At 49.0% G+C, this 13342-nt stretch overlaps 2 protein-coding genes across 2 annotated transcripts in view; both read left to right on the forward strand.

The window, feature by feature from the left end:
* The window catches only part of KIF5C (kinesin family member 5C), a 76704-nt gene extending 72631 nt beyond the window's left edge, over window positions 1–4073 (forward strand). Inside the window, exon 26 of the mRNA XM_030952223.1 lies at window positions 178–4073. The gene's annotated coding sequence lies outside the window, so the exon portion shown is untranslated. The remainder of the gene's footprint in view (window positions 1–177) is intronic.
* A 1873-nt stretch (window positions 4074–5946) lies between these two features.
* Window positions 5947–13342, forward strand: part of LYPD6B (LY6/PLAUR domain containing 6B) — a 45503-nt gene continuing 38107 nt past the window's right edge. The window contains exon 1 of the mRNA XM_030952463.1: window positions 5947–6008. The gene's annotated coding sequence lies outside the window, so the exon portion shown is untranslated. The remainder of the gene's footprint in view (window positions 6009–13342) is intronic.

Raw genomic sequence — 13342 nt, forward strand, 5'->3', positions numbered from 1 at the left:
GCAGGTGGCAGAGAGCGAATCCCATCAGGAGAATTGGCTCATTTTGTGAGACCCAAATTCCATAATTTTTAAACCGTGATTTCAGATCCTTGTTTGCTGCCCATCCCGTTTGGGCGCTCTGCTCTCTAACGCCCCAAATCCACTAATTTCCCTTCCTTTTCTCGCTCTCTCTGGCAGGTCAGTTCCACTTAGCATGTTAAGGACTGTCATTAAGTCACATTAGTTTCTTTTTTGCCCCTCTCCAACCCGATCCACGTCCAGTCCATCCTGCGCTTCCCACGGCCGCCGGCGACGCCCCGCTCCAGGTACTCCGAGCTTCGTAGGATCTCCACGTGTACAGAAGTGTCCAGCTCAGCTCCTCCAGATCCTTGTACAGCGTCTGGAACATTCCCACCTCTGTAAGGATGATAGGGAGTCTGCCACTCCGAATTCCACGACCCCTTGGCGCTGCTTAGGTTGGGGCTTCTCCACTCAGAGTGATGATTTTTATTTTGTTTTTTTCCCGAGTCCTCCGTTGGCATCGGTAATTCCCGACTTCTGGCATCAAGGAATTAATTATTCAATGACCAAGTGCCATCAAAGGCAGGTGATTGTGCTCTGTCATGACTGATTTCCTGTATAATATACATATTATTTTATATTTTTAGGGGATGAAAATGTGCTGCTATGTGGTTTAATTTTACTGCTTAACATTTTCAGAAGGAAATTTCCCCAAAGAACCATTTGTAATATCCTGATTTAAAAAAAAAAAAATCTTTGGACTGTATAAAATAACCTTTATTGCAGTACCTGGTAAAGAACAAACGGGATGCAGAGAAATCTGTTAGTATAGACGTAGGATTTGAAGTTTGGTAGTTCCATGAATTTATCTGTGTGACCTGTTTCAAAATTAGGCTCCTATTCCCTTGTAGTTCTCCCTGCAGTGGTGGGTTTTCCTGGAGTGGGATGGCTTGGCCACATCTTTGTAAGAGTTGTTCCCTAGGAATTTTTGAAGGATTTCAGAATGCTGTGGAAATCTTGCCTTGGAAAAGCTGACAAGCATCTGCCCCCTCCCTCCCCCTTTCCCCAGACAAGCCCTGATCTGTTCACACCGGAATTCAGATCCCGGAGGGAACAGTCCCCAGCAGAACAAAGGAAAATAAAATCCCCCAAACCCTTCCTTAAAAAAAATCCTAAAGGAGGTGAGAGTTGTACACTCCAGCTGTCCTTTGCAGACCAAATTTGGGAATTTTTTTGCTGGGATGTGAGGAGCACATTTCCAGGGGAAGGGAATGTCTTTTTAAGCCACTATATCCTCTCGTCCTGTGGAAGGTCCAGAGGGAAGGAAAAGCCTTCCCTGGCTCTCTCAGACAGCAAATTTCCATCTTCCCAGCAAGGGGGCACTGGAATTGCTCTGGGAAGGTTCTGCTGGCAGGCAGAACGTGCTGCTCCTCCTCCTCCTCCTCCTCCTCCCTCCCTCCCCATCTCCTGGGGCAGGTGGGACTCCAGGAAGCCGGGATTCCAGGAAGGCTCCAGGAAGCTGGAATTCCAGGAAGGCTCCAGCTGAGCGTAGCCCTCTGCTCTTCTTTTGCAGACGTTTGCTCTTCTTTAATTTGAGATTGATTGGGATTTTTTTTTTAAATTTCTGAATGTGTAGGTGTAGAACTCTTCAGATCCGTAGAGCGTTTTGGAAGATTGTGAGTTGACTTTAGATATTTTTGTCTACTGAAATTAGGGTGTTCCAAAGTAAGTTGAATTTAATTTAACTGTTTTTTGTTTTTTTGGTTTTTATTTGGGTTTTTTTTTAATGTTGCACTATTTTGGGGAAGCATTTTGCTAAACATATTTAATGAAGTTGCAGATTTGCATGTATTTAATTTATTTTGTATTTTCCAAAGTTTTATATTTTCTTTCGTTACATGCATGTGCACTGCCAGAAGAATGAACTGTGAACTTGCCATATGCAATCTTTAATAAAATCACTAACTCAGAACTACTCTGTGCTATCTTACCAGCTGGTTAGAGCTGAGCTTTCTACTAGGAATTAATAATCCTCTTCTTTTAGTTCAATGAAGAGATCCCAAGCTTATTTGCTGTCGAAGATTTTTGTACTGCAGGCAAACTTTTTGTTGTGTCTCTCAGAGTTTGGTACGGAACTCAATTGTAAATGCAGCATTCATGACAACAAAAAGGTCTGGATTCCTCAAGGCATCCCCAGGAATTTTTTGGGGACAGTTCTGCCAGCTCCCTGCAGCCTGAGGGAGAAGTGAACTTGGACATCTCTTCCTCGTGCTGGTGCTGATCAGCCAGTCAGTGCCACCAGCAGCGAAACGATGGAAGTTTCTCCAAGTTCCCTTCTACACCAACGCTGCACGGGGAGTTTCAGCAATGCCCCAAAGATGCCTTAGGCTAAAATCCTCAAAATTAAATACCTGAGATATCTAATAGTTGGAAATTACGAATTCTCAGTTGAACATACTCTGCTTGTATCAATTTTTATTTTTGAAGCCTATTTTAATTAGGCAACTTCAGTTTGTACTGCGTGTTGTATATTCAACTTTTGTACCATTTCTAAGGCTTTCACATTTTATATCTGGAAAGGAAAACCACACATCTGCTCTGCAGAGATCAGAACCTGTCTCTTGCTGTTTCCTGACCCCATCTTCCTTTCTTTGCTCTTTGAGTGTTGTGTTCTATTTATTCCAGGCTCATTTTTAAAGTTGTGGTTTGTACAGCGCAAATGAAATTTCACATCTAAAAATGTCATGCATGGGACAAATTGGGGTGGAAATACCATTCCCAAATGGAAAACGGATTTCAGATGGAACTAAAGTGCATATTGTTCCTTTTGCTAGTAATTGAAAAGTATTTCTGGCTCACTTGAGCTTCTCTTATTGATATGTTCAAATATCTTGTGTTTGTCCTTGAGTTCTCGTTTCATCGACTTGTTTTCTGGAAAGCAAGGAAAGTTTTAAGCTTGGAAAGACCTTGGCTGATGCATTTTTAAGTTTTGTATTAAACTCAACAAGGGTGAGAGTTGGATTATCCTGAAGATACTGAAAACTTAAAAATAAGTCACCAAAAAAAAATCTTGCTACAACCATTCCTGCCCACAGAGCCTTGAGTAGCTTTTCAAATTCACTGTACAAAGCCTAATGGACTAAGATGCACATTTGTCTGAAATCTTTATAAATCATAGGATCATGGAATGGTTTGGTGGGAAGGGAATTTAAGGATCAGCTGATCCTACCCCCTGCCATGGGCAGGGACAGCTTTCACTATCCCAGGTGCTCCAAGCCCTGTCCAACCTGGCCTTGGGCACTTCCAAGGATCCAGGGGCAACCACAGCTTCTCTGGGCACCTGTGCCAGGGCCTGCCCACCCTCACAGGATTCCTTCCCAATATCCCATCTAACCCTGCCCTAAGGCTTGGAACGAAACAAAATCAAGAATTTTAATTCGAACACGGTTTTACTCGAAGGACAGTTTAAATAACGGCGATGAAGGTCCGAAAGAAAAGGGCTCACCAGATTCCCCTCGCTGGAGGAGAAATACCTCACCTAACCATGACTGAAGTACTCCTCCACGGGGGAATAAAGAGGGAAACAAAAGGGCAGGATAATCTGAATCTCCCCTTGCTTTGACTTCTGTCCTGCGGTGCCTGCAGGAGCCGCCATCCGCTGTGCGGGATGGAGCCGCAGGCTGAGGCACGCTGTAGATTTATCCCTGTCTAGTTTGTAAAGTGTGTAACGTGTACTGCAGATGTGTATTCTCTGGGCTCTATGTATCTTTACAGTAGTGTTCAATTTAGGAGAAAAAAAAAAGAGAAAAACAAAACAAAAAAAGGAAATAAATGGTGGACACGTTTTGCTGGTGACAAGGGGAAATTTTTTTTTCTTTTTGCCATTGCATCAAATGATGCTGAACTGTATTAAACTCTTGATAGCAGACCTGAACCCTTCTCCTCCCCCCAGCCCGTGGAGAGAAGTCTTTTATCTTCGTGCTGAAGTTCTGTCGGAGATGGATGGATACACTGGCAGACTGCATGATGTATCATTCGAAATCCGTTACAGTGGAAAATAAAACTGAACTGAACTCTGCGTGTGGGCCTGGTGTGACACGGGACAGGGCACTCCCCGTGACAGGGACAGCACTGAGGGCATGGCTGGGCATGTTTAGGGTGGGATATCAGGGCAAGGCCCTTCCCCCAGAGGGTGCTGGCACTGCCCAGGCTCCCCAGGGAATGGGCACATTCCCAAGGGCTCCAGGAGCGTTGGGACAGCACTGCCAGGGGTGCCCAGGGTGGGATTTTGGGGTGTCTGTGCAGGGACAGCAGCTGGATCCTTGATGCTGTGGGTCCCTTCCCGCTCAGGATATTCCCAGATTCCCATTCAGTGGAACCGCACTGCAAAGCAGGCCGAGTCCACACTCTGGATTTCAGCTTTCCTTCTGAACCTGTAGAAAGTCATTCCCAAAATGATAAAATCCCAGCCTGGTTTGGGGTTGGAAGGGACCTTAAAGCTCATCCTGTTCCACCTCTGCCATGGGCAGGGACACCTTGCACTGTCCAGGTTGCTCCAAGCCCCAGTGTCCAACCTGGCCTTGGACACTGCCAGGGATGCAGGGGCACTAATTAAAATATTTGGGTGACTGGGGAATGAACACAGCAGAGCTTTAAATCTTTTAATAAATAATATCATCATCTCTACTACCTCTCCATGGGTATATTCCTTCTTCCTCCTCTTTTTCATTGGCCTGGAGGATGGCAGGGAGACTCTTCCACTTCCCCTTGTGCATGTATTTCCATTTTTATAGGAATGTTACACTCACTTTATGTAAAATTCGCGTGTCCTTGCCGCTTCCCTAAAGTCATACTCGGGAGCTTTAGAAACAGCTTATTTCCAGTAATTATTACTCTGAGCATTTCACAATTAAATCATTACTTTTCTCCTCAGCAATGCAAATTCCGGGTGCTCCAAGGTTTCTGTAGGAATGGATTGCTCTCTTTTTTGCTGCTGAGTAGACTCCTAGTGAGGATTATGTGGTTTTTGCACCATAAAAACCTGAGCAGACTTAGAAATTAGTCCAGTAAAATTTGGAGTCGATTGTTAAAAATGATGAATAAATTTGGGATTGTGATAAATGTTGGTTTCAGTGCACAAGAGGCACTTCCTCACCCTCCGAGAAGCTCCTGCAGGATGAGGATGGCTCCACCCGGGAAGAAGAGGCTTTCCAGTGGAGATGGTTTATATTGAGGACAGCAGGTGGGAAGTCCAAACATTCCCCAAAAGTCCTGCAGAGGAAGGCAAACACTGCAGGGTGCCAGAGCTCTTTCCATGAGTCAAAAAACACTCGCCCTTCAAGATCTCCTCGATAAAGCTCATGCCTGGAGGATGAACTCAATTAGAGAGCAGACTGTTTGCAAGAATTGTATCCCTACAATTTCGTTTTCGGAATGTGGGATTGCAGCAGTTAATTAACTCTGTGAAAACAGCACAAATTACTGTATCCATTTCCAAGATCCAGCTTTCGCAAGAGCGCAGGGAAAACAAAGGAATGGGAGTCGCATCCCTAGAAAAAGACCCACCGCAACGCTGCCGCTATCGATTCAAACATTTCCTAGCTCAAACTGAAACACTTTAAATTTACCTTCCGGCAGAGCTGATCCCGAGGCAAGCTGTATTTATCCTAAAATGAGAATATTCGCTAGTTCGGGATCAAGACCCTTGATGCGCTCTGATGGAAAACTGATGCGTGGGTCCCGGGGCAGGGGGTATCGGGGAAGTTCCAGTTCCAAGGACCCCGGGGAGGTTCGGGGGCCGCCCCCTGTCCCCGCAGGTGTCCGGGTGCCGCCCTGCCCGCAGGTGCCACCGCCCCGGGGGCGGGCACGGCGTGTCCGAGCCGCCCGCTCCGCCCCGGCTCCTCCTCCGCCGGCTCCGCCTGCACGGCCAGGGGTGAATATCCCGCTGTCCCGCTGTCCTGCTGCTCCGTGTCCTGCTGTCCCGGTGTCCCGGTGTCCCGGCACGCAGGGTGAGTGCGGGGAAGGGGCCCGGGAGGGGAGCGCGGAGCGGGGCGGGCTCGGGGCTGCGGGTCCCGCTCCGCCGCCCCAGGTGATGCTGAGCCGCGTCCCAGCCCGGGCACAGCGAGGTGGCACCGAAATCTGGGTGTCCCCAGCTCCCGGGGGAGTGGGAGGTGGCAGCAGAATCTGGGTGTCCCCAGCCCCACCGGAGGGTGAAGTAGCACTGAAAGCTCGGTGTCCTCAGCCCCACCGGAGGGTGAAGTGGCACTGAAATCTGGGTGTCCCCAGCTCCCGGGGAGTGGGAGGTGGCACAGAAATCTGGGTGTCCCCAGCCCCACCGGAGGGTGAAGTGGCACTGAAAACTGAGTGTCCCCAGAAGTGGCACTGAAATCTGCGTGTCCTCAGCTCCCGGGGACTGGGAGGTGGCACCGGAATCTGGGTGTCCCCAGCCCCACGGGCACAGCGAGGTGGCACAGAAGTCTGGGTGTCCCCAGCCCACGGGGAATGGGAGGGGGCACCGGAATCCACCGGGAGTTTCCAGCCCCCTCGGGGAGCGAGAGGTAGCGCCAATATCAGGACGTCCTCAGCCCCACCGGAGGGCAAAATGGCACCAAAATCTGGGTGTCCCCAGCCCCACCGGAGGGTGAAGTGGCACCGGAATCTGGGTGTCCCCAGCCCCACGGGGAGTGGGAGGTGGCACCGGAATCAGGGCGTCCCCAGCCCCACCGGAGGGTGAAGTGGCACCAAAATCTGGGTGTCGTCAGCCCCACTGGAGCACAAAGTGGCACTGAAATCTGCGTGTCCCCAGCTCCCAGGGAGTGGAAAGTGTCACTGAAATCAGGATGTCTCCAGCCCCAGCAGTTTTGGGGAGTGGCAGGTGACACCAAAAGAGGGTGTCCCCACGCCTGCTGGTTTTGGGGAATAAGAAGGAGCACCAAAATCAGCGTGCCAGCAGCTCTGGCGGTTGTGAGGAGAAGGAGGTGGCACTGCAAACAGGTGTCTCCAACCCTGGCAGTCTTGGGGAGCAGAATGTGGCACTTAAGGTGTCCCCAGCCACACAGCAAGCAGGAGGTGTCACCGAAACCTGGGTGTCCCCAGCAGCTGTGGCAGTGGCAGGAAGGAGCCAGGCTGTGGGAAGCACTGGGTGTGCAGCGTCGAGTGCCTGGGACTCAGTTCACAGCCAGTGTTTAACAGGTCCCTTGTAAAAGTGCAGTTATTACACATCTCCTGATGATTACAGAGCTGTAAAAAAGAACTGGGCTCCGTGTTCCACAGGTGTGGACGCCAACCTCGGGCTCTTTAGCAGTGGGGCTTCACCGTAGGAAGTGACAGAGCACCATAAAAATGTACTTAGTGCAGCAAAAACTGTGAGTGAAAAATACAAGCTGCCCACCCTGAAGGCTGCAAGGGGATTTTGGATAAGGGCCTGGAGTGGCAGGACGAGGGGGAATGGCTCTTCTCACTGCCAGAGGGCAGGGATAGATGGGATCTTGGGAATTGGGAATTCCTGCCTGGGAGGGTGGGGAGGGGCTGGGATGGAATTCCCAGAGCAGCCGAGGCTGCCCCTGGATCCCTGGAAGTGCCAAGGCCAGGTTGGATGGGGCTTGGAGCAGCCTGGGATGGTGGAAGGTGTCCCTGCCCATGGCAGGGCGTGGACTGGGATGTGTTTAAGGTCCCCCCAACCCAAACCATCCCGTGATCCTATAAAAGCACACGGGCAGGTGCTGGGATGACTCTGTCAGGTTGGAAAAGTGCTGCCTTTAGCATGGTGTTTTCCTTCAGAAGGGACACAGCCTTCTGGTCCCTATTCCCCACATCCATGTGCATATCCTTGTGCAGAATCAGGCTGTAAATCCCCTGGAACAGCACCCAGCAGTGGTGTGGGGATGGTGGGCACCGAGGGCTCGGTTCTGCACGAGGCCTTGGGTGCTCTGCTGATGCAGGGAGTGAAAACACTTCTGGGGCTGAGGAGCGCACGTGGCTCACACAGACAGACCTGGTTTGCAAGACCCAGCTGGCTGATTGCTGAGGGCAGTGTCAGGAAGATGGGGTTGTGTGATTTCCCGTCTGTCAGAGGGCAAGGCAGCGATCAGAGCAGCTGCAGAGCCATGTGCTGCAGCCTCCTCCAGAAATGCCGTGCTGCTAATCCCAGATGCTCAGAGAATGAGTCAAGTTTCTCTCCCTCAATCAACATGTTTTTGTTTAAAATCATGAAATATGAAGTGCTGAGATCTCTGTTTGTCAGGTCAGTTTTGAACCTCTAAGTTTTTAAGCTTCCTCCATGGCTTTGAACCTCCCCATTGTCACACCTCTGTTGGATGAGTTTCTAAGAAAAGGACAAAAAGATTAAAATGTTTGTGGTGACAGAGAATAAAGTGTGAGAACACAAAGATCAGCTCAGAGGAGGAGAATTCAGAGCTGACTCTGTCCCTGTTTTGTGTGTCTGTGTCCCCTTGCCCAGCCAGGCCCTGTACCTGCAGCGCAGGTGAATTCCAGAGGTAATTGCAGAGGGATGTTTTATGGCAGGGAGCAGGGGAGTTGTCCAGGTTGTTCCACAGCTTGGTGATTCATCAACCTTTGCATGGTGATATTTTACTCTTCAGCCAGCCCACAATTAACTCGTTTACCAGAGCTCCCCCTCTTCCCGCCGTGCCTTCCTTGCTTTAAGTCAATTAGTGCTTCCCAGCGTGATAATTGCTCTGCTCCCGGCCAGCCAGCCCCATCCTCTCAGTGACATCCCTTCCAGAGGGATAATCTGCAGCCCCAGCCTGGCTCTGCAGGGCCCTCTCTCTCTGAGCTTTGACATCTGGGTGATGCTCGCTGTCAGGAGTGGGGACATCCCATAATCGGCTTACACGGGATGGATCCCGCCTGCTGATCCTCTTGGGATGAATTCCCTTTGTCTGGCAGGAGGAGAGGGAGGAGGGAAAGCACGGCCAAGGTGGGGGAGATGTGGTCTCCAGGTCAGGGAGGTGATTGCCATTGGCAGCCCGAGGTGCTGCAAGGAAAATAATCCATTTTTTTCCTTTTCCTGCGCCCTTGGGAGCTCTGTAGGAGAGACACCTGTGCCTTGTTAACTCAAGGTTGAGGCACGTTATCCCAATCTCTTCCTGCTTGGTTTTGCATTTTCCCAGGTTTCAGCTGTGGGAGAAGAAAGAGGGAGTATTTCCTTTTATCCTGTTTATATGGTTGTGGTAATTACACAGGACAACCCTGCAGAATCAGGAGTTAAAAATTCAGAAATCACCAAGTGGAAGATTCCCTTCCCATGGCAGGAGCTTGCAACAAGGTGAGCTTTAAGCTCCCTTCCAACCCAAACCCATCCTGTGATTAAAAATTCTAAAAAATAATAATTTTGCTGCATGAAGTCTGGTACTTCTGAAAATTCCCCTCTTTCCCCCCCCCCCAAGTCTGTGTTCCTCAATACTTTAATAATTCCTCTCCTCAGATCTATTGGCTGGATCTTGTGGACTCAAAGGAAAGGAATGCTTCGGTTATTCCTGTGTGTGCCTCAAAGGCCTCCTGGATGAGGGGCACGTCCAACAGTTCAGGAGTGGTGAAAAGGCACCTTTGATAGTTCCCTGCCAATAAACTTCAGAAGGAATTTCAGGTGGCAGCTTTCCTGAAGGATTGAGGCAGGTTGAGTGATGCACGAGATGCTGGCAGGTATTTTTCCAGTAATTGCTGGGAGAATCTTTCAGCCTACATAAGGAGGTCCCAGCTGGGCTTTGCACGTGATTTCTGCAGATGTTGGATCACCAGGGTGGCCGTTCCAAGGGCCAGGTGCTGAAGGCCACCTTGGACAGGGCTTGGAGCAGCCTGGGACAGTGGAAGGTGTCCCTGCCCATGGCAGAGGGTGCAGTGGGATTAATTTAAGGTCCCTCCCAACCCAAACCATCCAGGGATTCCACGATTTTCAGTGAAGGCTCAGGATAACCGTTGGCATTCCTTGTTTTCTTGCTGCGCCCATGAGCAGGGAGCACAAGCTACGATCCCACAAAATGAGATTGGGAATTCTTGCTTGGAGCCTGGGGCTTTTTGATGTGCCTGGGTTGAACTACAGGCTTTGGCTTGGGACCAAATTGGGGGTAAAATGGTTTTTATTTGGGTTTTGCTTTGATGTTCAAACAAATCTGAGCTGTTGTGTGAAGCTCAGATAAACTTACAAACCCCATTGCTGATGTCATAGGTCTGGAAGTGGGGCAGTGAGGGATCAGAACTTCAGGGCTTGTGTTAAAAACCCCCAGAGATTCATCCTGGAATGGCTTGGGTTGGAAGGGCCCTTAAAGCTCATCCCATTCCCAGCAATTCTCCCCAGGTTTGTACAGGTGGCAGGGGTAGAACCTAGTCCTGCCCTCCTTGCTCTTCGAGGAAAATTGTGGTTTCTTAAATTTAATGTTTCAACTCCCCAGCTCTCCATCCAGGGGAAGGCCCACTCCATCCTTCATTCTTCATTATCCTGCATTTTTTTGTAATGGGAGTACATGTTAAAAAACAAAGTGGGAAGAGATCCTTGCAACAACGGGGTGAAAAATCAGGTGTATAAATAGATTGGACATTCTGCTTCTTCAAAATGGTGAAATAGAGTTGTTCTCACACTCTTAATTAGTTTTGCCCATAAATTAGTGTGTCTGTCTGTGAGAACAATTGTCTTTCCTATGTCAAAATGTCTGTGTTTTCCTATAAAAAATTGTGGTTTTCTTCCTTGTAGCCCAGTTGCACGATTATTTCTAAATGTTTGAGAAGGTAAGACTGAAATCCTTCAGCCTACCTTGATTTATATGGATGGAGAGTTAACAAGTTGCAGGAGCAGCCTTGCCCTAGGTTCAAGTGCAAGATATTGTAATTTTTGTCTGTCCTTTCAAATGTAACAGGCAAAAACCCTGCGTGAAACACCATCTTTAGTGGCGTCATAACAATTCCTTCCCTGGTGGCCCCACGGGACTTTTCACCCCTTCAATCCCTGCCCCAGAGTGCAGGGTTGATGTTGGAATTATGGTTACTGAGAATTTTAGATTTCTTTTTTTGTGTGTTGATAGGTATTGATTTTTAAGAGAATATTGTGCTCGGTTTGAGGTTGTAGAAAAACCAGTACAGAGAAAACTTTTAAAAATAAACACGTATGTGTTAATTATCATTATAGTTATCATAGTATTTGTACCTTGTCTACTTCAGTATATCCAACAGGTATTTAAGAAAGCTGTGAGAACAATGTTCATAATTCAAACAGGAGGGGTTCTGTTGGAACCCTGGCTCTGAGAATTTTCCACTTTACGTGCTGGCAGGCTCTGACCCCCAGGAGAACACTGCACTGACCTGAGGCCCTGGAGAAGCTTCCAGAATGGAATGGTGGAACTGGGATTGTGGGTGTGGAGTTTGGGTAGAAGTGTGTGACATCGCAGGGTGGGAAACTCAGAGTTTAAGGGTTTAGAGTAGAGTAATGTATCTAGAGCAAGGTGGAGGGTTTAGGGTGGAGGCTGGTCCTTCTTTTCCTTCTTTTCCTTCTTTTCCTTCTTCACCTTCTTCTTCACCTTCTTCTTCACCTTCTTCTTCACCTTCTTCTTCACCTTCTTCTTCACCTTCTTCTCCTCCATGGGTTTGGGTGTTTTTGTGTAATTGGATTAAAAAGTCCCCATTGCAGGGCATGGGTGATTGGTTACTGGGTTAAAAGTGAAAATAATTCAGTTGTCATTTCTGAATTGGACAGTTTATCTAAAGGCCTTGTAGAGAGAGAGATGGGGCTCCATTTTTAGTGTGTCAGAGTGAAGTGCTGCAGAGCTCACACTCTGTGGGACTGTGACAGAGATAAGAACTGATAAACACCTGAGTCCCAACAAGAAATCCCGTCTCACACATTTAATCCTGACCTGGGCAGAAAAACCCCAAAGAACCCACTCAGGTTGAAGCTGTTTGGGGTTGGAAGGAGCTGCCATCGCAGCCTGGCTCCCCCAGGAGCTGCCTCTGGCTCTGGTGAGTTCCTGGTGCTCCAGGGCGCTTTTCCACCCTCCCTTCCTCACCTCCGCACTGGGGCCACGTCAGAAGCAGCAAGGCAGACACCAGCTAATCTCCGCAGCCCTGGGGATGTGCCCTGCAGGGTGGTGATTACCTGCTCAGGAGTCTAAACACGCAGATGGGAGCACTTAGCACTTAGCGTCATCTAATCCCTTTTTATTTTTTGGGGAAAAATGCTGCCCCGGTTTTGTCCTGATGTGAAGAAACCTGTTGTGGCAAATTGCACTAATTCAGAGCTCAGCTTAGAGCCTGAAATGGAGCTAAAAGCTTTGAGAGAAGCACAGCCAGGGGCCTCGTGTGCCTCCAGAGTGCCTCAAACCTTATTTTCAGGGGCTGGTTCGGTTTAAATGTCATTTAAGGCTGGGCTTGAGGCGTTTTGGTGCTTGGGATGTGAAGAGTTTTCGTGTGTTAAGCGTGGGGTCTTGCACAGTGTGGCAGTTCCTTCTTTCAGCTGGCAGCTAAGAGAATCCATTTCATGGAATATCCTGAGTGGGAAGGGATCCACAGGATCATGGGTCCAGCTCCTGGTCCTGCACAGACACCCCAAAATCCCACCCTGGGCATCCCTGGCTGTCCAAAACTCCTGAAGCTCTTGGGAATGTGCCCATTCCCTGGGGAGCCTGGGCAGTGCCAGCACCCTCTGGGGGAAGAACCTGTCCCTAAATCCATCCTCAATCTGCCCTGGCCCAGCTCCAGGTGTTCCCTGGGTCACAGAGATGGGAGCTGCCCCTCAGGAGGAGGCCCCAGGCTGGGATGAGTCTCCCTCCCCTCTTTCTTTTCTCCAGGCTGGACACACCAAAGTCTCTCTTTGTCTGTGGTTCGTCTGATAACATTCCAAATCCACAGCGCAGAAGGGAAAAGTTCTTTCTGTTTCAGGAAGGGCTTTTGCTGTGGGTTTTTGTGTTTTTCAGAGCATCAGGTGCATGCTCAGGTCCCAGCACTGTTTTCTGGCTGAGACCATCGTTTCCCCCTTGGAAGTTCACTGTCTCCATCTGTTGTGCCTGGCTGGAGAAATGAAAACATCTTCCCAGGCTCATCCTTGTTCCTGTAATTCCCACCTTGGACTCTGTAGGATAATTAATCCCCTCCTTGGCTGTTTCATCAGCAGCGGCTGGATCCCAGCTGTCCAGGAGAACGTGGCTGCTCCAAAACTGGAGTTTGCTCCTGTGCCCATCCTTTGAAACCAAGCCTACACATCAAAAACCCCAAAATTAAGATTACAGTGGTACCTCCCTCTTTGGCACGGTTCAGGGCAGCTCATCTGCCTCATGTGGATGTGGAGTCAAAGCAGAGGGTGTTTATATAAATATATAAAAATGAATTTCATGTTTAT

Source organism: Camarhynchus parvulus, chromosome 7 (assembly GCF_901933205.1).
Source record: "Camarhynchus parvulus chromosome 7, STF_HiC, whole genome shotgun sequence".
In the NCBI taxonomy this organism is placed as follows: Eukaryota; Metazoa; Chordata; class Aves; order Passeriformes; family Thraupidae; genus Camarhynchus; species Camarhynchus parvulus.